Genomic DNA, 26,805 nt, shown 5'->3' on the forward strand with positions numbered 1-26,805 from the left:
GAGACTTGTTTCATTGCTTTTTGGTGACTGTTTTTTGTTTGGTGAGTAAACAAGATAATATACCTAGCAGCTTTTAGTCATAGAGCAAAAATAATGTTTATTTACTTTTATGAAATTGCACCCTAAATCTATGCAAATCTCCAATGTGCATCAATCACCCGCATGCCTCCCTATATTTTGGCAGACTTTAACTAAAGCTAAATAATTGGCATATATTTATATCCAATTATAATCAAATGTAAAGACATGTATGCAAAACATAGAGATTGCTCACAGCTCCCTTTAAAGATGAAATGTGATAGTAGTACTTGACAAGTAGATCATACATGAGGGGAAAAGTGGTTGATCATCTCCTTGCCTCTACTCTTCGGCCTTTGGTGACACAGGTTATATTTCAAGATTCTGAATGCTATCAGTGAACATTTGACTACATGGGTAAAGCTATGGTAAAAGAAAATGTGTTACCTAGAGCTAATAAAGTTGTTCATGAGTTTCAGTGAAGAGCAAATGCAAACGGCAAAAAATTTCATTATTTATCCAAAGTAAATCCAATATTTTTGGTAAAACAGATTTCACAGAAGCTCTACTTATGTTAGCTTTTCCTAAACCTTGCTACAAAGTGTAAGTTCTTTCTAATATATAATCAAGGGAATTTTGTGTCAGAAAGAAAACTTCTCATCTTGGTAAAGGACAGTTAGAGGAGAGATAGGGAAAAACAAGAATGGTCATGCATGAGGATTAAGTGTGAGGGTATGAACTGAATGCATTTTGACCATTATTTTAAAAAGACCGACCTGAAAAAAGGTTGTGTTTTGAATCAAGTAGACTCTGATTTCCAATTTTAGAATATTTACAAATTCAATAATATGTATTATTCTGAAAATGAAGGCAGAAATACATAGCCTTAAGAGATAATTCTGAATAAAATTCATCTACTGGTTTTTGTTTTTAAATTTCATAACTTTAGGCAAGAATCTATCAACTCATGGTTTTAAACTTTTCTTAATAAAAGAAATTTCAATAATAATGAATTTAATCAAATTTTAGATAAAATTGCTTAGTCAAAGGGCCAACAGAGTTTGATAAGTTTATGCCTAAATTTCACTTTTTTACATAAAATTGAACAAAAGTACAACAGTTGAAATCCAGCATATAAAAAAAACCTTCAGAAAAATGAAAATGGTTATGTTTTCTCAGATGGGTTTATATTTATATGTATCTTTTCAACCTGGCAAATTTAAATCCAAGATAGAAATTTAGACATGGCTTCTGAATGGTGAGGAAAGTCCAAAATATGGCCAATGGTAGTAAATTAAATTATGGTTTTAGAAAAACTGTATTTTAAGGCCAGGAGGTTTCTCTTCTGAGGTTAGCTCTCTGAAGCAAGTGCTACCACCTTGTTAAAATAGTAATTATGAAATTTCTGTATTTTCATAAAAACACAATTTGGTCCTCATAACTACTTTGGCCTGGTCTATTTTTCATCTTAGTCATCATTTTTTCTCTGATATGAGAGTACAGTTAAGGACCATAAATGTGATGATGAGAATGATAAAATGTGGGCTAATTTTTATGAGGAACTTACCTTTAGAGATAAAAAGTAAAATGAATATAGCAAGCAGATAAAGCAAATACTATTCTTGACCTCATCTAAGTGTGGAATTATTGTCAGCAGACTCATAACACCTTCCTCCCTCCCCAGCGAAATAGCTAGCCATGAGATTATTATGCTCACAACATGCATGGTGGCATTTCATCTGGGGAAACAGTTGATATAGGCATTACTAGCAACAGTTCTGTTCCAACCCAGATATTTTATTGACGGTTTCCAGAAAGGATCTGCATTTGAAGGAAGAATAGAGAGGAAAAGGAAAGTCGATGAAGACAAAGAATTTTTGGTAATAGGATCATGAGAAAGAAAAAAGGAACCAAATGAAGAGGCTCTGTGAAGCTCAGAAGTGTGGAATCTCAGGTTAGAGACTGAGTATACGTGGAGCCATAGAGAACTCGACTGTCAGTTTGGTTACCTTTCCTTTCCTACCACTGCCATGGTGAACTGTCAGAAAAAAAACGTAAACTTCTTTATAAGAAGTGCACTAAAGAACTGTTTCTTATGATTAAGTTCTGTTCTTCCCACTCCAATTCCCCTTAAAGATAATGCTAATGCCACACACACACACACAAGCACACACACACAAACACACACACACACACACAAGTGCACACTCTTCTTTTTTATCACTTTCTCCTGTCCCTCTTACACCTTGCTTTGGAACCAGCTGGTGCTTTGTATCTCTAGTCATTTATCACACATTGTGTAGATCCAATGAGGTTTTAGATATTAAACCATTCAGTCTGTCAATCTACATAGGAAGCACTCTCAATGTCTTTAAAATGCTATTCTGAAGCATTTAAAGAGGGCCATCTGTAATAAGAACGATCATTAGATGATGATAAACAGTGCTGGGTCACAGATGGAGAAAGTAATAGTATTTGAGGGCCATTTTCATGTTAATGTTATAGATTACATATTAAAGAAATGTGCCAGTAATGAAGCAAAAAACAAAGAGGGCCATTGGAGAAGAACAGTTATGCTATTGAAAGCAATGATATAATAAGCAGAATGGCCCCAAGCCACCTGCTTTTAAAGCTTACCATATTTAGGCTGTTAGGACCATTCCATTGTCCATGGAGGTGCTATTCTGAGATAATAAGGAAGTGGGAAAAGCTAATATAAATTAAACTATTGTCAATAATTTTTAAAACTTTATTATAAATTGGGTTTTCCCCCACAAACAAATCTAATGCTCCCATAGCATACCAGTGGGATAATACTAAATTTTTCTCTAGAGTTCTTCCTTTTACCTTGGTCTACTTAGGGCTCTTGGTCTTTTACGTATCCACCCTCTGAACTCTCTTCCATGGGAAGCTTTTTTCTATGGCATTAAAGAGGGTTATGCCAACTCGAGATATTTACTATTTGTGTAAAAAGAAGCAAATTCTTAAATACATAGATACTTGTGAGTGAACATATAAAAATTTCAGCTAGTTCTTTCAACCTTAGAAGCAGATCTCTAAGGGATACACACACACACACACATACACACACACACACATATATACACATATAATAAATATACAGTTATATGAGCACAAAATCACAAATGGAGAAAATATGAGAAAAGATCTCCATTGCTACTTTTTTATTAAAATATAGTTGATTTACAATGTTGGACCAATTTGCTGCCTTTGTAATTAATGATCACATATGCACTCCAGAATCTATGACTGGATGAAGGGAGTTAACTTTTCACATTTGTGATTTTTTTTCTGTTTCTTATTGTTAATTTATGCACATCACAACTCTGGAGAGATTAGAAAAGAAGCATAAACTATGGGCTCACAGTCTTAAAGTCAGACTTATAGATATTGATTTTCATTGATGCTCTCTTTTAAAATGGTACCAGTCTTTTGTGCTTCCAAAATTAAAACTTGATCCTTAGGTTTTGTAATTTGGATCTTCTAAGGAGATAAAGGAGAAAGAAAAAAACTTTATGATTCAGGGGCGTAATAAACTCCAGCTGGCAATATCATGAGCCTAGTTATGTCAAAATAAATAAATGATCAAAAATAATCTTATTAAAAAACAAAATCATATTGGGACTTTGGAAAATAAATTTAGGTAAAACATGTGAAATGAAAATAGGAAGAATATTAAAATTCAAACCTGATTGATTATGTATTAGCCAGATCAAAGCCTCTGGATGATAATGAGCCACTGAACAGGGATTACCACCTGTCCTATTCAACTAGCAGCTGGACCTACCAAGAACAGCTGGACAGGAACACTTACATAAAATTAGCCTTTAGAAGCATAAGCTAAGTTTTTTCACCTGCTTCTCAGTTATGAATCTTTATCACTCATTCCAGAAGTAAAAAGCTTTTTATATTTCGATGCTGTTTTTGCCTTAGGGAAAACACAGCTTTGAACACCAATATTCCCAGTAGCTTGCTACCAAGTAATGGAGGTTGTCTTCCAGACCTGATAAGCTAAGATGTCAGATGCACTTGGGTTTTCCTGTAACCACTTCTTCTTATGCTCTTTTATTTAAGCCATAGCCAATTCTTTCAAAAGCCAGTAGAAGCATAAATTCTAAATAAAAATCAAATTATTAAAAGTCATTTATCCCAATTCTCCTACTCATATATCATAATTTCATTGAAATATATTTAAAATGATAATAGATAGGCACACCTGGCAAGTTTATCAAATAAATTTGATTCAGTACGTTGAAAAATGAGGCTCGTGACAGTCTTTACTTGGTGCTCTAAATTGTTTCAAAATCAGCAATCTGTTTTGAGAGTTATCATGGAACATGTGAATGGGTGAGTCAAAAACAATCTACCGCCTTGCTGTTTAAAGTGTGGTTCACAGACCAGCAGTACCAGCGGCAATGGTGGCAGCGCCACCAAAAAAATTATTGGAAACACAGAATCTCATGTTTCACTCAGACTTACTGAGTCAGAATCTGGATTTTAACAAGATTCTCAAGTGATTCATATGCACATTAGAATTTGAAAATCTAGAAAACTATTGCATTTGGAGTAGATAAGCAATGAGATGCTGCTGTAAAGCACAGGGAACTATATCTAGTCACTTATGATGGAACATGATGGAGGATAGTATGAGAAAAAGAATATATATATGTGTGACTGGGTCATTTTGCTGTACAGTAGAAACTGACAAAACACTGTAAACCAACTATAGTGGAAAAATAAAAATCATTAAAAATTTAAAAAGTAAAATAGGTACTAATTCAAAAATATTATAAAATCTTCATTTCACAGTAAATGTAACTCAAATCATTATGCCGTGTACCTTAAACTTATACAGTGCTGTATGTCAATTGTATCTCAATAAAACTTGAAAAAATGAAAAAAAAATTGAGAATCTACATTTCTCTGTTCAATCAGAACCTCTCTTTGTTCCATTTGTAGTGGGATGCTTTCATTTGAATACAAATTTTAGCACAAACCAGAGCCTAGAGAGGCTGGATATTAAAACAATTAATACTTATGATATGCCTACTATGTATAAATGTAGCCCATACAATTGCACATAAAGAGGAAGTTCAGCATAAGAGTATTATATTGGAGGTTTCATGATGTTAGGACATCTGTACATCTGTGTAATTAAATAGCTTTTTTTCATTAGACCCTGATCTGAAAATTTATGCCAAAGGAACTAAGAATAGTCTCTCAACTTCTACAATGCAAGGTAAAAGGCAGAAGAAGGGCAGGAGGAAGTGGTGGGGGAGGAGAAGAGGGGGAGAGAGAGAGGGAACTAGATAGAGTGGGGAAAGAGGGAGACAGAGAGAGAAAATACTCCAAGTGGCAAGTAAGTGGCAGCAGGCACTGTGTATAATATTTTGGGAATCGCATGCCTTAGGAAGTTGATGAGGAATCCTTAATTCAAATCTGCACTTACTGGAGAAAAATCAAGAATTCTCATCAATAAATATTAAAAGTTCTGATAAAAGAAAGAAGTCTTATGTCTCAAGGTTGGAATAAACCACAATGAAGAGGATCAATAAAAACTGGATGTTGGAAAAAAAAGTATAAGTTATAGCAGGACTGGGACAAAATCTCTTTTTTTGAATTGTCTAGTTTCTGCTAAAGAGGAACTGAAAACTAATATCAGAATGCTGTGGTAGGCATTTAGCAATATAGGCATTTATTCATGTGTTTAAAATTTTTTATGTCATATATAGTTTTATATCTAATTAGGCTTCAATTAAGTGTATAGCCAATGGTAAATAACTCTTGTTTACATAGCATGAGTTCAGTCATTCTTGATGAATCTTTTCTGATGTCTTAAAATCTGCAATTAAAGATTCTTTCAAATACTCTAATCAAAGACAGTGATTAAAGATTAATAGACAAATGTCTGAAGCAGGCGGTCCTCAAAATGGTAATTAATGTCGGATTATAGTATTGAAAAATGACAGATCATTAAGTTAATTGACTGAGGAGACAACTTTACCCTTTGCTGAGGGAGAGAAAAGGATTGCTTCAGAACTGCTGGGAGAAGAGCGAGAGCAAAAGCAAAGTGAAAAGGGAGAGGAGCAAGATTTAAGAGGCGATGGGACAGTAAGATGCCCATTGGTTTGAACCTGGGCACAAGTTGGGGAATAGAAAGTCAAAAGGACACAAGAGTGTATTCGTTCCTCTCAAAATAGAAAATTCCATATACCTTAGACAAGTACTTCACTTCTTAAGTCTGTGGGTATCATCTACTCAGGGCAGGTAGGCCATTTGAGATCCTCAATTTTTTGCAAAGTCTTCAAATCCAGGAGCATATAGGAGTAAGAAAGCCCTTCCCTTCAATACTTGTAAGATAAAGCTGATCAATTGTTTTATTTTTTTTTAATTAAAAAAAATTTTTTTTGTCTTTTGCCTTTTGAGGGCTGCACCTGCGGCATATAGAGGTTCCCAGGCTAGGGGTCGAATCAGAGCTGTAGCCGCCAGCCTACACCAGAGCCACGGCAACGCCAGATCCAAGCTGCATCTGCAACCTACACCATAGCTCATGGCAACGCTGGATCCTCAACCCACTGAGCGAGGCCAGGGATCGAACCCACAACCTCATGGTTCCTAGTCAGATTTGTTTCCGCTGCGCCACACCAGGAACTCCAAAGCTGGCCAATTGTTAAGTGAATTTTATGTCAGTTAAAGGAAGTAATGTGGGTAGGTTGACAATAATTTATCAGATAAATAAGTATAATACCATTAAGATAACAGTTATATCCTTAAAGATATATAGAGGAATATAAAAGTGGCTTTTGTCTGTAAAGGACAAAGAAATTGAATAGTGTCTTCAGTTCTTTGCCACAGAAACATTAAGACAATTCAAGATGTTTTATGTATGCTTTGCCCATTTTATCAGAAATAACAGGTAATTTTATTATACTGAATCTTGTTGAAAATGCTGAGAAGAACTGACAGCTGCCAACTTTGGAGGGAAGGTTCCTATGAGAATAATCAAATTTGTGCTATTTTAATTTATTCAATTAGTCTAAGATCTAAAATAAATAAATAATAGAAAAATCCAAAATCTTATTTGTAGGACTTTAGAAGTATAATAAGTGCTAACATTCTCTATCAACTTTTTTGCTTTTCTTAAAGAAATATGAGGTCATAAAATATTACCATTCCAAATAAATAAATAAAATTACCATTCTGTTATGCAATTATAATTAAATGCTTATTATAACAGACAATACAGACATAGTTGTGTTTGTTTGTTTAGATAGTTTTAAATGAAAAATAAATTCTAATTTTTATTAGTTTCATGTTGAATTAAAAAAGTAAATAGAACATTTAAAGTTATGTTTAATTTATTAATTTGCCTCACAGAACACTTAAAAAAAGATTAACAGAAAAATATGTATAACTTCGAAGACCAAACCCGAGCCAATTTAGCTGTCTCCTCTATGAACCTTTGGAGTGTCTTGCATGAAATGAGAGAGATTTCCAGACTTGGGTTAGAAAATGCTGGTCTGAACCTAAGCTTTAACAATGTGTGATGTTGGAAAGAGTCACTGCTAGGGTCTGAATGTTTGTCTCCTTAAAATTATTATGCTGCATTCTAACCCTCCCAAAGGTGATGGCATTAGTAGATGGGGCCTTTGGGAGGTGATAAGGTGATAAGGGTGTAGCCCTAATCAATGGGATTAGTGTTCTTACAAAAGAGACCCCACAGAGATCTCCTAGCCCGTTTCTCCTTATGAAGATGCAGCCGCAAATCTGCAACCTGGAAGAGAGACCTAACCTGGCATGCTGGCACCCTAATCTCAGACTTCCAGCCTCCAAAACTGTAAGCAATACATTTCTGCTGTTTATAAGCTACCCAGTCCATGGAAGTTTTTTATAACAGCCTGAACAGACTAAGACCTCATATAATCTCTTTATTTTATTTTTTAAAGATTTTAATTTTTTCCATTATAGTTGATTCACAATATTCAGTCAATTTCTGCTGCACAGCAAAGTGACCCAGTCGTGTGTGTGTCTGTGTATATATATATACATATATATATATATTCTTTTTCTCACATTATCCTCCATCCTTTCCCATCACAAGTGACTAGATATAGTTCCTAGTGGTATACATCAGATCTCATTGCTTATCCACTCCAACTGCAAGAGTTTGCATCTACTAACGCCAAACTCCCAGTCCATCCCACTCCCTCCCCCTCCCCCTTGGCGACCACAAGTCTGTTCTCCAAGTCCACAAGTTTGTTTCTTTTCTGTAGATAGGTTCATAGCGTTTTTTAAAAGATTTAATGAAATAATGCATATAGTGCACTTTATAAATTAGAAAATTAAAGAAATGATTATTTTATTTTTTAGTTTCATGAATTACACAAAACACTGCTTAACTCTGTTTATATATCAAAATACTTAGTTTTATCATTTTATTTTTATTATTTAATTATTTTTATTTTATTCTAATTTCTTGGATTTTCTCTAGAAATACAGATAAATAGGTAACATTTTTGGTAATGGTGGTAATAATGAGATAATACCTAATCCTGAAATTAGGTCAAAAATTACCTTAGGCACATACTGACTCTCCAGATACATGAACTGTTGTATGTCAAATAAATACAATTTAAGTGGTTTGATTATTCAAAGTTCTTATATATTTAGTGTACTATTTTATACTTAGGAATATGTGATTAGACTATAAGACTATAGACCATAATGACAGTAGTTTCTATGAATTTTTGTGGCCTCCACTTGCCTAGTACAGTAGCTATAAATACTTGTTGAACACATGAAAATAATACTCTTAGAAGTGTTCCTATGAATAATTTTTTCATTCATTATGATTCTGTCCTAAGTATCTGATCAATAGCTCTTAATCGAACATAATCTAAATTCCCTGAAAAATTAAAAGGAATCTGAGATTCTGTCACCACATAAAACCTTGAAAAGCCAATATCCTAAAATGACACTAACCAGCTTTACTTGAGAAAATGTAGGCTATGAGCTAGACAACTGTAAAATTTTGACTTTTACAAATCAGTCCTTTAAAAAATCCAAAATATACTAAGTTTCTCTTCAAATAAGACGTAGGGAAAAGCAAACATAAAAACAGAAGAGCAAATGAAAATATTCTAGCTATTCACAGACTTGGATGTTTTAAGGTCTAAACTTTAAAAAAACATGTTATTTATTTATCATTTTACTAGTAATGATAAACTAACAAATTCATCAAGTGTGGTTAAAATAAATAAATTGCAAATATAAATGAAGTTTATTATATAAAACCTGAATTATATTATATTGTGCTTTTAGTTTGGAGTAAAAGTTGTAAACTAGCCACCTTTGGGCTAAATTTGGCATGTACAAGTTTTGTTTATCCCATACAGTTTTTTTGTTTATCTGCATTACTCAACATTAAAATATTCAGAGATTTTTTTTAACAGAGTGATCTAATCTTCTTTTTTTTCCCACAACTGAGGCATATGGAAGTTCCCAGGGTAGGGGTTGAAACGGAGCTGCAGCTGCCAGTCTATGCCATATCTATAGTAACAATGGATCTGAGCCTCATCTGTGACCTACACTGCACTCTGTAGCAATGCCAAATCCTTAACCCACTGAGCGAGGCCAGGGATTGAACTCACATCCTCATGGATACTAGTGAGGTTCTTAACCTGCTGAGCCACAATGGGAACTCCCAAGTGATCTAAATTTCTGCCATCTCATTTAAAGGGAATGATTTAGACATATTGGGCTCCCTTTCTTATATGGTAATGATTGGTAGGCACGGCCAGCCACCACTCTGTAAAGAAGCATGCACTTTTTAGTCTGCACCAATTCTGATTACCTCATATCTGGCCAGCCTTGCTCATTTACGTTAGCAAGCCAGCCTCTGTTGTCACGTAAGTTTGCAATCCTTTCTTTAGACCAGCAAGACTTGACCACAGCAATCTTAGGGTCTCTTAGTCTACTTTAAGCTAACACTGACACATGAAAAAAATGAAAATTGGAATAGTCCTATAATATTCAAGAAATTGACCCTGTGATAGTAAAGTTTCCCTTGAGGAAAACTTTAGAACCAGATAATGACGCAGGCAAAAATACCAATCTTACATAAACTCTTCCAGAGAAGAGAAGAGGCAACACTTCCTTGCTTCCTTTATGAGGCCAGAATCACTCTGATACCATAGCTTGATAAAAATTACTGACCAATATCACTAATGAACAAGGATATAATAATCCCAAATAAAATATTAGCAAATCAAATCCAAAAATGAATGTTTAAAGTCATATATCAAAAATAATTTGGGATTATTTCAAGAATAGAAGTGGAAGTGGTGCTGGCCCAATTGGTTATCTATGTTGTAAAAAAATGAAATAATTCTTGGAGTTCCCATCGTGGCTCAGTGGTTAACGAGTCCAGCTAGGAACCATGAGGTTGCGGGTTCAATCCCTGGCCTCACTCAGTGGGTTAAGGATCTGGCGTTGCCATGAGATATGGTGTAGGTCACAGATATGGCTCGGATCCCGCACTGCTGTGGCTGTGGCGTAGGCTGGTGGCTACAGCTCCGATTTGACCCCTAGCCTGGGAACCCTCCATGTGCTATGGGTGTGGCCCTAGAAAAAGACAAAAAGACCAAAAAAAAAAAAAAGGGGGGGGGGAAATAATTCTTATCTCACAAGTGACACAAAATAATTCCAGGTGGATTGTGTATCTAAAAGTGAAAGCTAAAAAAGAAGTTTCTAGAAGGCAATGTAAGAAAATATATTTAAGATATTGGGTTTGGCAAAGATACCTTAAGTTGAACACAAAAATAATTAACTATAAAGAAAAGTTACATAAAGTTACATATTGGAGAGATCTTCTACACATCAAAAGACACATTTAAGAGAATTAAAAATGAAGCTCCACAATTAGAGAAGATACTTGCAACACACAGAATTTGCAAAAGGCTATAACCCAGAATATGCAAAAAAATTACTACAAATCAGTAATAGAAAGAGATGAACCAATAAAAAAGTAGGCAAATGACTGGATACTTCACACAAGAGGATACCCCACATGTTCAAGAATACATGTAAAAATAGTCAATCTAATAATGCAAATTAAAATCAATAGAGATTCTACTACATACTCATACTCATTACAAGGGCTAAAATTTTATTTTGGAACATTTTTATTGTAGTTTATTTACAATGTTCTATCAATTTCTGCTGTACAGCAAAGTGACCCAGTTATACATATATATACATTTTTTTTTTCATATTATCTTCCATCATGTCCCATCACAAGTGACTGGATATAGTTCCCTGTGCTATACAGCAGGATCTCATTGCTTGTCCATTCCAAATAGAAGAGTTTTCCTCTACTAACCCTAAACTCCCAGTCCATCCCATTCCCTCCCCTTCCCTCCTTGGCAACCAAAAGTCTGTTCTCTATGTCCATGAGTTACAATGGCTAAAATTTTAAAGACTGACAATATTGAGTATTGCTGAGACATGAAGTAACTACTTCATGTTCTGCTAGTGGGAGTATAAGCTGGTGCAACCACTTTGGAAACGTGGAAGTATCTACTAAAGCTCAGCAAATGCATACCCTCAATGCAGGTGATTTTATTCCCAGATATATATCCAACATAAATGTGTGCATGTGTGCACCAAAAAACACATAAAAGAATGTTCATAGAAGCTTTATTCATAATGTCTCTACACTGGGAAAGAACCATCATGTCCTTCACCAAGAGAATGGATAAATTATGGTATATTTTTATAACAGGATATCACATAGCAATGAAAATGAATGACAGCTACACTTAATGACGTGGGTTCAGATCATAAAAATAAGGTTAAGTCACAGAAACAAAAATTTACACACTATGTGATTCCATTTTTTTTAGTCTTTTTAAAAATTTTTTATTTTTTATGGTTGCACAAGCAGCACATGGAGGCTCCCAGACTAGGGGTCAAATCAGAGCGGTAGCTACTGGCCTACACCACAGCCACAGCAACATGGGATCTGAGCTATGTCTGCAACCTACTCCACAGCTCACGGCAATGCTGGGTCCTTAACCCACTGAGCAAGGCCAGGGATCAAACCAGCATCCTCATGGATGCTAGTCAGATTCGTTTCCACTAAGCCATGATGGGAACTCCCTATATGATCCCACTTTTATAAAGTTCAAAAACAGGCAAAACTAAACCATGGTACTAAAAAAAACGGTAATGGTTACCTTTAGGATAAGTGAAGGGTAGTGCTTGGGAGAGGGCACAAGGGTGAAGTGGTTTCTGGGGTATTAGTAATGTGTTATCTTTCTCTCTAATATTTTTATTTTAAACTTTTCAAACCTACCATAAAGTTAAAAGAACACCCATAAACCATTTACCTAGACACCATATTTGCTTCCATTCTCTCTCTCTTTCTCTCTTACAAATAGACAGACAGACAGAGTTTCTCTTGGGGATACTGGTAATGTTTTATTCATTGTTTTAGATGATAAAAATGAGTGTGTTCATTTTGTGACGATTGCATTGAGCTGAACATTGATCATTTTTGAACACTTTCTGAATGTGTTACGCTTCAACAAAAAAAATCTGATTTAAGCAACTGTTTTGAAAATGCCCTTGAAAACAATGCCTTCAACACAACACATTACTCAAACAGTATGTCTTAATGATTTGTTGTTTTTTGACAGCATTTAGGAAAAACTACACCATATTTTTGGATTCATTTATTGAACTAAGATACTTTAATGTTGTAATAAGGCTTAGATTAAAATTATAGTGTCATAGCCTCACCTACTGGTTGTTTTCCATAGCCACATTTTATACTTGCCTCTGTATTATATAGAGATCAAAAATTTCCCTATGCTTGCTGCTTTTAAGATGTATATAGGACAGGACTATTAAAGTTATAGAATGAGACATAGAGCAGGGTGGGGAAAGTGGCTGGCAGTATGGGCTAGATACCAAATGTTCATATCAGTTAAGTGGCTACATAAAACACAGATCTGACCCTCACAGAGATGGTTAGACCAGCAAGTTAAAGAAAGGACATGATATTTATTTTCCAAAGCTTAGGTGAAAATTGGAATGGCTAGCCTGGGGATGGAAGAGAGACATGATTATAAACATTTTTCCTTTGTATTACTTTCCAGCAGGAATGAATTAACAACATGGCACAAAAGTATAAGCCCTCAGCTTAGAGCAAAAGGACTTATGTCCCACCTTTTACTCCACGGTCTGTGATCTTAGGTAAATCAAAAGATAGAGCCTCAGTTTCCACATCTGAGGAAAAATAAGGATAACCATATATGTAATTCAGGCCCTTCAAGGGACATTGCAAGAATCAAATTGGATCAGAGATGTGAAAAAGGTTTTATAAAGTGCTACACAAACACATGTGACTACTTGTAAACCCCCTACTTGCATATGCCTTCTATTCCAACAACCATGGCTTTGTAGAAGGACCATGGGATCCGGTCTCATAAGATATGGCTTTCTGGGCTGGTTTAGTTACCTTACCCAAATGACTTTCCTGTAGAGACTTCCATTTTCTTATCTATAAGATGAAAAATTTGGGTTGGATTATCCCTATGATTCTTCCTTCCTCTTACATTTCATGATTTTATCTCTTCACACTTGAGTAAACCCATTTCTGCACTCTTATTAGCTGACTGTAGATAACAGGCTGATGACATATTATAGAACTGTGCTATCAGAGATAAGTTAAAGGTCAAGGTTTCAATCCTAGGGTCTTTGGAGGAGGAGACCTGATCCCTTGAATGATAATAACAGAAAAATGACCACTGAAGAAAGGTAAAAGTTATGGTATGTTGAACCTCTTTCCTTAAATAGAACTAAAATGTAAAATTCCTGTGCAGAGTGAGGTAGTGTTGACTGAACAATGCTGATTCAAAGTGTCCAGTGTGTTTCAGTAGCATGTACTTGAAATTGAGTATTTGTGTTTGTAAGAGACTTTGCGAGTTAGCTTTTAATATACTTTTAGGGTGTGTGAATTAGTGTTATGTATTGGTAAAATATGCAATTGATTCTAATTTTTTGGCTGCTCTACTTAGGGGGAAATGTGTTAAAATAAATTAAGACCTATATACCAGCCAAAGAACAGGAAGCTTTTAGTTATGAATACTGAAGATAAACTTACAGAAGTTTAACGTTCATGATGTAATAGATACATTTGCATTATCTACAGCTTGAAAGCAGAAGCCAAAGTGTTAAACATAGAGAAGTATGTACTCTGGGTTTGAGAAAAACATTCTACAAAGTGACTATTTACAATGGGAGATATTAAAAAGGTTAGTATGTCTTCAATATGTCTTTGAGAACTTAAAACATTTAAGATCAGGGAATTCCTGTCATGGCTCAGCAGAAACGAATCTGACTGGCATCCATGAGGACACAGGTTTGATTCCTTGCTTCACTCAGTGGGTTAAGCATCCAGCATTGCTGTGAGCTGTGGTGTAGGTTGCAGACACAGTTCAGATCTGGTGTTACTGTGGCTGTGGTGTAGGCCAGCAGCTACGGCTCCGATTTGACTCCTAGCCTGGGAACCCCCATGTGCCATGGGTGAGGCCCTAAAAAGACAAAAAAAAAAAAAGGATTTAAGATCAAAAGAAGCTATTAGGAAAATCTTCCTGAGGTGTACTATGAAAAGGTGGGAATCTCCTTCCTGAATCAGAAAAGAATAGACTTCTGTTCATCTGGAATGGTTTCAGTTCAGCTCTTCCATGGAAATAAACTGAATGACTGCCCTACAAGTGAATAGTCCTTTAAACCGTATTTTATAAATTCTATGACTATCCATAAGTGTGGCATCTAAAAATAAGACTGATAGCTTGAGGGCTCTTGGTTGTAAAAAACTACTGGAAATATTACTGAGAAGGCCTAACTTTTTTCATTTTCAAAAAGCTACCAGTAACCTATTTTTTAATCCGATAGATGATGACTTCAGTAAAGACAATTTTGTCACAAAGATTTTTATAGAGACCTGCAGTATTGCTGAATGATTCCCCTGGGAAAACTCTGTTTACTGCTCCCTTTGCACTGGGTTAAGAGACTCTGATTTCCAGCACAGAACTATTTTATAGGCATCTTTCTAAACCCATCTAAAGGCAGACAAGTGGGTCCTAATGTTACAAGGAACTACTTTGACCAAAGTGAAAGAATTACAGTTGGACAAGTGGGAACAAATAACAGGGCTCATAACTGCAATCATTGCTCACATGAATTTTATTCATAATATTCCTGGGGTGCCAAGTCATAAATGTTTTCATATCTCATCCTATTGGTAGAACTTTCTTACTGGCACCAGAGTTCCAGGCTTTTCATCATCTTTTTGGAAACAGACTCTACACATGGACTAGCACAGCTCTAAATTGGATTAAACCTTAGCGCATCAGAGATCAAGTAAGATTTTTCTAAACCACTAGCTTTTCTTAATCATTTGAGTTTCTATGTCAAAACACATCCTTTGGCACTTTGAGGGTGATATACTCTTAAGAAAAATAATCTTTTTCAAACTCTGTACTTCCTTTCCTGTCCCTGATATAACTGTATATATAGAAAGCATGGTCACTTACAAATGTTAATGTCTCAGGCAGTGAAATTGATGGGTGGAAAAATGGAGAAAAGGCCCTGAACCAAAGTCTATGATTATATACTACATCTGTGATTGCACAACCTGTATCAGTTTATAGCACACATTTCTCATATAGTGGTAAACTAAGCCTTGTGTGATGCCCTATATGCCTAAAAAGGAGAAGAAAGCAAAGGTTGAAAAAGAGCAAGTGGTAAAGATGTAACCCAAAGGCTGCTATCCCTAGAGTAACAGAGTGAGTGACTAGTAGAGGATGTGAGAGCCTTCTGTCTGTGTGGTTTCTTTGGAAATCTGTAGTATAAATATTCTTTGAACTTATATGTATAGCATAGATAAAATGTGAGAATATGGAGAATAAAGATATAATGTTTGTGGGTTATTTCCATTGGGATTCTATCTAGTTTTGGGCTTTGTAAGATCTGTTGAAATGCAATGCTAACTTTGAAATCTTTACGTTATATAAGAGAAAAAGAAAGATGGTAGGTGTTGGTACTTTAAGGTCAGAGGCAGTTTTCATAGGAGTCAGTCATGGATCCCTGCTTAATGGGTTTGAGTTATCCTTACACAGTGCATATTAGGACCACAAACACTTCATTGCCTTGAACTACACTCTCAACAGGGTCATGGTAGATGGAAACCTAAAGTAAGAGTTCTTTTCTAGTCATCAATTGGTGACCAGTTGTGGATTTTACAAAGACTGAGTGTGGCACTGGAGAAGAGGTGGGTACATATGTATGTGTGCACAGATATGAGTTCTGTGGTCCTGCTGTCCTGGAGCACATATTGGAATATGTGGTTTCTGAAAGATGCTACCTTTTTTTTTCCTATCAATGGTCACTGGATTTTAAAATTTATTTTATTTATTTATTTTTTTCAAACAACCCCACCAAAAAATGGGAAGAATATCTAAACAGACAATTCTCCAAAGAAGACATACAGATGGCCAAAAATCACATGAAAAGATGTTCAACATCACTCATTATTAGAGGAATGCAAATCAAAACCACTATGAGGTACCACCTTTCACCAGCCAGAATGGCCATCATCAAAAAGTCTACAAACAATAAATGCTGGAGATGGTGTGGAGCAAAGGGAGCACTATTACACTGTTGGTGGGAATGTGAATTGGTGCAACCACTGGGGAAAACAGTATGGAGATTCCTCAGAAAACTAAAAATAGAACTACCATTTGATCTAGCAATCCCATTCCTGGGCATCTATCCAGAGAAAACCATGACTCGCAAAGACACATTTACTCCGATGTTCATTGCTGCAGTCTTTTCAATAGCCAGGACATGGAAACAACCTAAATGTCCATCAGAGGACAGAGGAGTGGATAAAGAAGATGTGGTACATATACACAATGGAATATTACTCAGCCATTAAAATGAATGAATGAAATACCAGCATTTTTAGCAACCTGGATGGACCTAGAAATTATCATGCTAAGTGAAGTCAGCCATACAATGAGACACCAACATCAAGTGCTTTCACTGACATGTGGAATCTGAAAAAAGGACAGAATGAACTTCTTTGCAGAACAGATGATGACTCACAGACTTTGAAAAACTGATGGTTTCCAAATGAGACAGGTTGGGGGGTAGGGATGCACTGAGGGTTTGAGACGGAAATGCTATAAAATTTGGTTGTGATGATTGTTGTATAACGATAAATGTAATAAAATTCATTGACTAATAAAAAATAAAAATGCTAAAAGAAAGAAAGAGATGCTACCTTTTAATGCCACAGAAATACTGGATTGTTGCCCACTGGCTAAATTGTTCAAGTGATCTAGAGACTGAGATACAGAACTTATCATAGCACACATGCATCCTTAGCTGAGAGCTATGTTCTTTGCTCCATTTTGTTTTGTTAATGTGGGCTATCATGGACTTGTCTTTAGGCATCTAAGTGGAATGTACAACTTCTTGTCCTTACACGCAATGAGACAGACAGCTATGATTCATGTCGAAATGTAAAAGGTGCATTAATACCTATCTACATCCAAGCTTGGGGCAACACTTCTAGGTTTGAACTATGTCATTATTGTGTAATAAATGAAAAAGAAATTTCATAATTACCTACTACTAGTGTGATGTAGAAGCAGCTGGTAGGTCAATATGGTGCTTTATAAAATGCATTTTAGTACTGAGAAAAAAACCTCAAATGGTACGTACCATTGTTAATGTTTCACAGAATATTACAATTCAAACAATACACACACACGTGCACACTCACACATATTCGCACAAAGTAGTAGTGTGATACCATTGCTTGAGACTGAGCTAAGATACACTGGTTTCAATTTCACTCACTTTTTAATTCCACCTAAAGATGAATGAGAATATTCATTGACCTATATCTACAACTTTTTTCTAAATGAGTTTGCTAGGAGATCTTATAGCATAAATCTATTTCCCACAAATTAAATGCAAAAATCATGAAGGCATATAATGCTTTTAGATTGAACCAAGTATTTTCATGAATACAGATCCTTTTGGTCCACGTAGGGAAGATGTGTTGGTGAGCAGCTGATTGGCAATGCTCAGCAGGTCAGATATGTACAGCTGGAGAAAGATCATGAAACTGAGCTAGCATACTAGGGAAGACACAAATCTGGAAAGAAGATGATCCCACTGCAATTAAAAAATTCTATATTAACTTAGAAATCTAGCACGGTACACATGCATATGAGAAACATAAATATCTACCAAGAGAGTTTAGTAGGCATTGCCTCTGAAGATTTTCTTTCTTTTTTTGGAAAACAAAACACAACAAAACACCTCCTGTTGCCCTGAATGCTAATGATGGAAGGCTGTTGCTATGGTAATGCTAATTTCAACACTGTTGCCTGTGGACTTCACATGAACTCGCTGTTTTAACTTCTGCAAATGTCATTTGCAAAATGAAAACTCATTAATGATTAGCGAGGGCACAATGTTCCACTTTAATTAGAATAATAAGGAATGCTGATGCACAAAGCACAGGTTTGTGAATCGCTACTGAGCCTACAGTGTCAAAATTCATTACTACCAATGAGGATGATGTAGTTCTATGTCTTTTTAAGGAAGCTTTAGATAGAATACTTGCATTTTGACTTAAAAGGAATTAAAAACTCTATTTTAATTTGAAGGTTAAAAAAACCCCCAAAGAACATTTCCCAATAGTCCACATAAAAACAGTGAAGAGAAAAACAGAAATTATAACTAAGGGTCAGATATTTCTAACTGAATAAAAACTAAAGAGAAACCAATTAATTGTTAGTTTTTAAAAACAGTGGGGTGAGGAATGATGGAGATGAGCTGTTTAAGTATTTAAAAAATAAATATCTGAGGAAAGAGTACTGCGTATGACAAATATCCTTATGCTGGATGTATTTTGATTTATGTGTCCACACAAGGAAAAACAGAGAAGACCTAAAACAACTTGAAGCAGACAAGAGGAAATAAAAATAAGTAATATTCTCTCTGATGGCAAAAGATTAACTTATTTTATATTTATTTATTTAACTTTTTAAAGATTAACTTATATTAAATCAAAGATTTTTTTCACCTGCACAAATTTTGAAGTAAAATCTTAAGAAGGATTGTGAGGGTTGTGTTCTATATTTAAATAAGTTTCTATGTGGTTTGCTACAAAGATTGCCTTGGATAATTTTATTTTTGATGCTCTAAATTGCCATTCTGGGTCATCCTCTCATCAGTGAAATCATTTTATGCCACCAGTACAGCCAACCAAATACTGGTGGTCATTTTACTGGATGTGTAGAAGGAGCAAAACATTTTCAATATTAGACCTATCTCCCTATAGAAGTTCCAAATATGTGGGCTTTGGAAAAATATGATGAAGGGGAATGACACCAATACTCTATGTAATTTCTAGAGTGATCCTTTAAAAACCCCATTGTGTTCTGGGTCTTGAGCCAAGCAATATTATAGGATCTGTAAAGAACTATCAAATGACCTGTGTTATTGAGGTGAAAGCAGAATTTGTGGTGACCTTACTTCTCTACCAGATATTAGGCAAGGAATATTTCACTTGGGAAAATAGCTGGCATTTGTCTTCAAAAGAGTAAAGTAAGAATTTAGAGCACTTTTGTGTTTAAGTATAAACTTACATTACTCAAAAAAGGTAGGATACACAACTATATGAACAATATCTCCTGTATTTTATTAGGAAATTTTTTAAAAACTGGAAGAAGATATTACCAATATGTTCATAGCAGTTGTCTGGGTTGTTATGGGTGATTCAAAAATTTTTTTATCCTTTTCCATGTTTTTCACAATGAACATGTATTACTTTTGTTATGAGAGGAAAAACTTAGGAATATTAATTGTCTAAAATATTGCTCAGACTTCCAATTTCAACTGAGAGATGTAGAGAGCTGTAAAGAGGTAGCTCCCACATTTATAACAAGAAAAAAGTTGGACAGGTAAAGTAATGACTTTCCATCAAAAGAGAAATGAGCTCATAGGACAAAGAGCCACCCTAAAATCTGAAGAGAGTCATCTTCAGCAAGATGAAGATTTTCAACATTTGGATATCTGGGGAAGAAGACACCAGATGCTATATAAACTAGTACCAAGATTAAATTGCTGGAGGCCATATGTGGGTATGAGTGTGTGAAGCTCCTGGGGCCATGGTCTTAGTAGGATTCCCAACTTTTTGCAGGATTCCTCCTCTAGGAACTGCACTAGGCTCTCACAGAGAGGATGGGGAGAATCTGAAGAAATCCCCTTACTCTGGTTGGTGCTGATTGGGGAAAGGTCATGGCAGCCAGCCATTGTGAACCTGCCCAAACTCTTTTTTAAGGAAGGAAAGGTTTAATCAGAAGAAGGAAGGACATCACTTGAGGGCACTGGTGAAACGTCATGATGGTTGGAGTAAGAGAGCACCACCTATAGCTAGACCCTCTCATTTCACTTAGGTGAAAAGATAAAGGAAAGGAAAAAAGCCTTAACTTGCAGGAGAAAGGGCCTCAGAATCATAGACTGAGAACACTGGTGGCTTCTCACTACAGCCAGGGGAAGGGAGTAGGAGGCTGAGGAAGTTCTTCCCCTGGAGGAGGACACACCCCTAAGATCCAGGCCAATAGTGTGTTAATCAGAACACTGGCCGGGGGCTACAGCTCCGATTCGACCCCTAGCCTGGGAACGTCCATAGGCCGTGGGAACAGCCCAAAGAAATAGCAAAAAGACAAAACAAACAAACAAACAAACAAAAAAACAAAAAAACCCACAGTTACAAAAATGAAGAATGCCTTAAATGGAATCATTTGTAGATTTGATACAAACAAGGAAAGAATTAGTGAACCTGAAGAGAGGGCAATAGAAATTATATAAACAGGAAAAGGAAAAAAAGTAAATAAAATTCTGCAGTTTTACTACAAATGTAATAGTTTTCTAGTATTAGTTTGGTGTCTGGAGAACAGATACTTTTCAGGTTAAATAACTTTGATGAAATTATGCTGATCAAGTATAAAGAACTATGAATTAAAGAGTTTATTCACAGAAGTAATCTCTGATAGGCAATTCAGTTGGTACAAAATATTTAATGGGCTAGTGATATTCCAATTGTTTAAAGTGATGCATTTAAAAAATACCTTAGATTATGAGTTTTAAGAAATAAAAAAGGTCCAGAACATAAACTAACAAGAATATGGGAACTTGGGGTTAATAGATGCAAACTATTGCATTTGGAGTGGATAAGCAATGAGATCCTGCTGTATCGTACAGGGAACTGTATTAGTCACTTGTGATGGAACATGAAGGAGGATAATGTGAGAAAAAGAATATAAAGTGACTGGGTCACTTTGCTGTACAGTAGAAACTGACAGAACACCGTAAATCAACTATAATGGAAAAAATAAAAATCAAAGAAAAAAAGAATGTTTTCTCCCATACCCTGAGCTGCAGTTGCTGGCCTTCACCAGAGCCACAGCAACATGGGATCCAAGGCGCATCTATTACCTATACCACAGCTCAGGGCAATGCTGGATCCTTAACCCACTGAGAGAGGCTAGGGATAGAACCTACATTCTCATGGATACTAGTCAGGTTTGTAACCTGCTGAGCCACAATGGGAACTCCCATAAAGCTCCTTTTTAAACACAATGCCACACTAAAGACAAAATTTAAGACCCCATTGATGATATGATATTTTAAATATTTTATTTTATTGTTTTTTAATTAAAATTTTTTAATTGTTTCTTTGAATTTAGTCTTAAAATTTATTTTTAGTATTGCAACTTCTTCAAAATGTAAAGAGCCTTAAAAATTGCCCTTCCAAAATTTAGCATTAGAATCTCACTCAAACTCATGGTTTCAGTTATCAGTTATATGCAAAGTCTATCTAAATTAATAACTTCAACCAAGACATACCTACTTTCCTGTTGAACTCTAGGCACATATTATATGTTTACTTGGCAGTGCTTCTTGGATGTAACAAACCATCTCAAACTCAAATGCCAACAATCAAATTGCCGCCCCAAATCTGGTCTTTCTTCAGTGTTCCCTATCTCACTATAAAGTGTTATCAACTTTCCATTGCCCAGAAATCTAGGTGTGATCCCTTGACTTTTTCTTCTTTGCAACCCCTGCCCACGTTATCTATTTTCAAGCCCTAAGGATTTTTGATCTCCTAAATTTCCCTCAAATCTCTCTCCTGCTCAACATCTCCAACCCACCATTATCATGGTCCAAGAATCACCATCTTTCACCTGGGTTTCATCAATAAACTTCAAATATTCATATCCTTGTGGTCCCTATCCAATTCATTAAATCAGCCAGAGAGCTTTTCAAATTTTCTCTCCACCTCCTCCAGCAGTAGTCACACTGTCACTTTAATTCCTTACTATTGACAAGTTCCTTTCTACTAAAGTGCCTTGACACATTATCTTCCCTCCTTTCAGTGTTAATACTTATTCACACTTAGTATCTCAACTTCATTATCCGCTCTCTGGCCATACTTTATTTACTTATTTATTTATTTTTTTGGCTGCGCCCACAGCATGTGGAAGTTCCCAGGCCAGGGATCAAATCCAAGCCACAGCAGTGACAATACCAAATCCTTAACTGCTAGGCCACCAGGGACTCCCATGGTTATACTCTAAAGACAGTATGGGTGTTGCTTACCAAAGCTATCCTCTGCATCAAGGACATTATCTGGCACACACACTTTGGTAAATAAATATTTATTGAACGAATGAATGAATCAATCAGTCAAGATCATATCTTTAAACAACCACCTGAATTTTTTCCTTAGGCAAAGAGACTGCAACCATTTCTTAAATGCACTAGAATTAAACATCTTAATATTTGCGTCAAATTTTGAAAGCAGTATAAATATCAGTTTCTGTTTTTACAACTATAACTGAGGTTAAACAAAATACAGGTGAAATTGGCCATTTATGCTTTGACAATGATCAGAGACACCCTTATAAACCATGCCTCTTTAATGAATAATAATGCATTTTATAGTTTTAAGCTTTCGTTTTAGCCATTCAGAACAGTTCACAAATACACCAATTAATCAGCAATGGATTGTACTCTTATATTACAGGCCAATTCAAGGAAGTAGATAGCAAAACAAATTTCAAAAGCATAGTGAAAATTCTTGGATGCCTAAGACAAAGCTCTCTACTTCCTGTGTTTGTTTACATTTATTGCTATAGTCTTATATAGATCTTTAATATAGAATCAAAGACAATCATTTTAACTATTTTATTCAAATACTTTGCAAATTTATTGCTCAATTCATTTATTTTGGGGGCAGTTGTTTTTATTGTGGTAAAATATACACGAAATGTATCAATTTTTTTTGGCCGCGCTCATGGCATGTGGAAGTTCCCAGGCCAGGGACTGAATTCATGCCACGGCAGCAACCTAAGCCACTGCAATGACAACACTAGATCTGCTGTGCCACAAGAGAACTCCTAAAATTTATCATTTTACCCATTCTTAAGTGTATAATTTAGTGGCATTAAGTACTTTCACAATATTGTACAATAATCACTGCTATCTCTTCCAGAATTTTCATGATTCCACCATTCCAAACAGAAATCTGTATCCATTAAACTATAAACCCCCTTTCCTCTTTCTCCCATTCCTAGGCAATCACTAATTTACTTCTATCTCAATGAATTTGACTATGGAAGATACCTCATATAGTGTAATTATACAATATCTGTCCTTCTGTGTCTGGCTTATTTCACTTAATGTTTTCAAGGTTCATCCTTATTATAGGATGTAACATAATTTCATTCCTTTTTCAAGACTGAATAATATCAATTGTATCTATTACTGGTTTTTAAAAATCTGGTCATCTGCTGATGGACTTTTGGGTGGTTTCCCGCCTTCTGGTGATTTTGAATGGTGCTGCTATGAACATTAGCATACAAGTATCTGCATGAGTTGCAGTTTTCAATTCTTTTGGGTATATACCTACAAATGAAATTGCTGGATCATAGACAAATTCTATGTTTAACTTTTTAAGGACCTACCAAACTGTTTTCCACAGTGGCTGTACCATTCTATATTCTGACTGGCAATTTCCTGTTTGTTCATATCCTTAATAGCAGTTTTTGTTTTTCCTTTTTTTTTTGTACAATAGCCATTCTATTGGGTGCAAAGTGGTATCTAATTATGTTTTTTTTTTTTTCTCTCTTTTTCATTTTTGGCCGCCCCCCACGGCACATGGAGTTCCTAGGCCAGGGATCAGATCTGAACTGCAGTCACAACTTAAGCTGCAGCTGTGGCAATGCTGGATCCTTAACCCACTGTGCCGGGCTGGGGATTGAACCTGTGACCCAGCACTGCCAAGATGCTGCTGATCCCATTGTGCCATAGCAGGAACTCCTCTCAATGTGGTTTTGATTTGCATTTCTCTAAATATTGAACATATTTTCATGGGCTTAATCCCTTTTTGAAGGTTGTTTCCATTCTACTTGAAACATTAAACATTGTGAATAATTAGTTTTACTTCTTTGAAAAAGTTTGCCAATTTAAAATATGCAAGAATAGTTAATAGCAACCACCTGCCTCACTGGCCCCTCTTAGGCCCCAGGTCCTATTTGTTTCATGTCTATTTCCTCCTCTAGGCAGACAGGGACTGCTGGGGAGTTGTGGGGGTTCTGGGAGGGTGGGGGCTATGCCTCTATTGCTAATTACTATATTTCTGATGTCTAATACAATATTTGGCACAGTAGCCCCTGACACAGTTTGGTTATCTAATTTAGCAAATCTATTAATGAGCATAAACAGGTTTAACACTGAGAAGTCCTAGAGTTTCCTCTCTCATCTCAATGTATGACATCTCATCCCATGACCTTAAGAACCAGGTATATGTTGATGACTCCAAAAGTTGAAGCCCTTAGCCTGACCTCTTCCTTGAGCTTTGGTTTCTTATTTCTAGCTGTACATTTAGATACCCAATAGGTGCTTCAAACTTTATATATCTACAAGCAGGCATTTCCAGGATTTCTATATAGAAGAGTAGCTATTTAGTTGACGAGGGCATTCTTTTGTTTGGAACATATGTTTGTCTATTGTTACTGGGGGTCAAGAGTGGCCAGTGGGCATTACTGAGACCAAAAGTCCTCCAAGTCAACCCTTGATGCTGTCAAAAATGTCTAAGACAGGTCTCTTGTTTTTCCCTACCAAACTTGTTCATCTTTAGGTAATTACCTGTTCCAGCCAAAAGCCCAGGAGGCATCTGCATTGCGTTTTACCCCCTTACTTCTGACCTCTAGCACATCAGTAAGAACTGTTGATTGATTTCCGTGTATATTCCTAACCGCCTATCAAGTTTTCCACTGCTGCCATAATGGAGCTCTAATTTACTACCAGTGCTTTCTACACACCTAGCTGGTCTCTGTGTGTCCACTACGGCTCTTCCTATTTCTTCACCTCTATCCCACATGTTCCACCAAATATATTCACATAGCAGTCAATTATGTCCTGCCAATCTAGTCTGGTCTCAAACTACCATAACAAGGCACCAGCGTAAAACATAACAAAACAAAACAGCTCCATGAAACCTTACTTGGGACACTGAAAAAGTTAATGTTTGTATTTCAAAAGTTTTCCTCTTCAGGGCTACAGAAAAATGTATTCGAGAGCCTTTTTGTTTACAAATTAGATATGTTGCTAATTTGTAAGAGAACTAAAAGTAAGGTTTAGCTCTATACTTTATATTGTGAACAGTGAAACAAGCAAACAAAGCATGTTGTCTGACAAAATAGTTTTCGTTTTTGTTGTTATTTATGGTTGTATATTTTGAACTATCTTAGAAAGGCAATTAGAGGAAGTCCCCCGTGTTTAGGCATTTAAGGGATTATCTTCTTTCTTGGTAAAGGATACATGAAACTTGGAAATCGGAAAAATATATTTACTGTAATACTTGAAATATCAAGAATAGCCCAATTAGGGTTTATTTTAAATTATTTTCAAATTTAAAAATAATGTAATTAAATTATAGTTTAATAGTTTATGTTATCACTTAAGAGTGGCTTGTATATTTTCTGATTGGCTTATAAGCAGATGCGATATTACCGTGTTCAGGATCACTCCCCTTATTTCCCAGAATAATGAAATTCAATGTACCATACAATTATGTAAGGACAAATTTATAGGTTATTTTATAACATCGATAGAATTTACATCTTTAGACACTTGTGACACTTGTGTCCAAATACAATGTTGTATAGGTTTATTATTTCATCTCTGCCTTACTTTGGTGTTTTACATCCCAAATTAAATTTTCCATGGATCTCCTTAGGTATATTATTAACCTCTGCAACAAAAATAATCTGTCACTATAGCCACCATTATTAATAATCTTTGTAATCTTTTTTTTTGTCTTTTGTCTTTTTAGAGCCACAACTATGGCATATGAAAGTTCCCAGGCTAGGGGTCAAATTGAAGCTGTAGATGCAAGCCTACACTACAGCCACAGCAATATGGGATCTGAGCCACATCTGCGACCTACACAACAGCTCACGGCAATGCCAGATTCTTGACCCACTGAGCAAGGCCAGGGATTGAACTGCATCCTCATGGATAATAGTCAGGTTCCTTAACCACTGAGCCATGAAGGGAACTCCCAATCTTTGTAATTATTTACATCTTTATTTTTATTTTGTAATACAT

At 35.7% G+C, this 26,805-nt stretch overlaps 1 protein-coding gene across 24 annotated transcripts in view; it reads right to left on the reverse strand.

Moving 5' to 3' along the window:
- Window positions 1–26,805, reverse strand: part of DMD (dystrophin) — a 2,611,869-nt gene that overhangs the window by 172,798 nt on the left and 2,412,266 nt on the right.

The sequence above is a fragment of the Sus scrofa genome, chromosome X, assembly GCF_054392235.1.
Source record: "Sus scrofa isolate SSC_HxYL_T2T_F1_AM1 chromosome X, Sscrofa_HxYL_maternal_Yorkshire_Landrace_v2.0, whole genome shotgun sequence".
Classification (NCBI taxonomy): Eukaryota; Metazoa; Chordata; class Mammalia; order Artiodactyla; family Suidae; genus Sus; species Sus scrofa.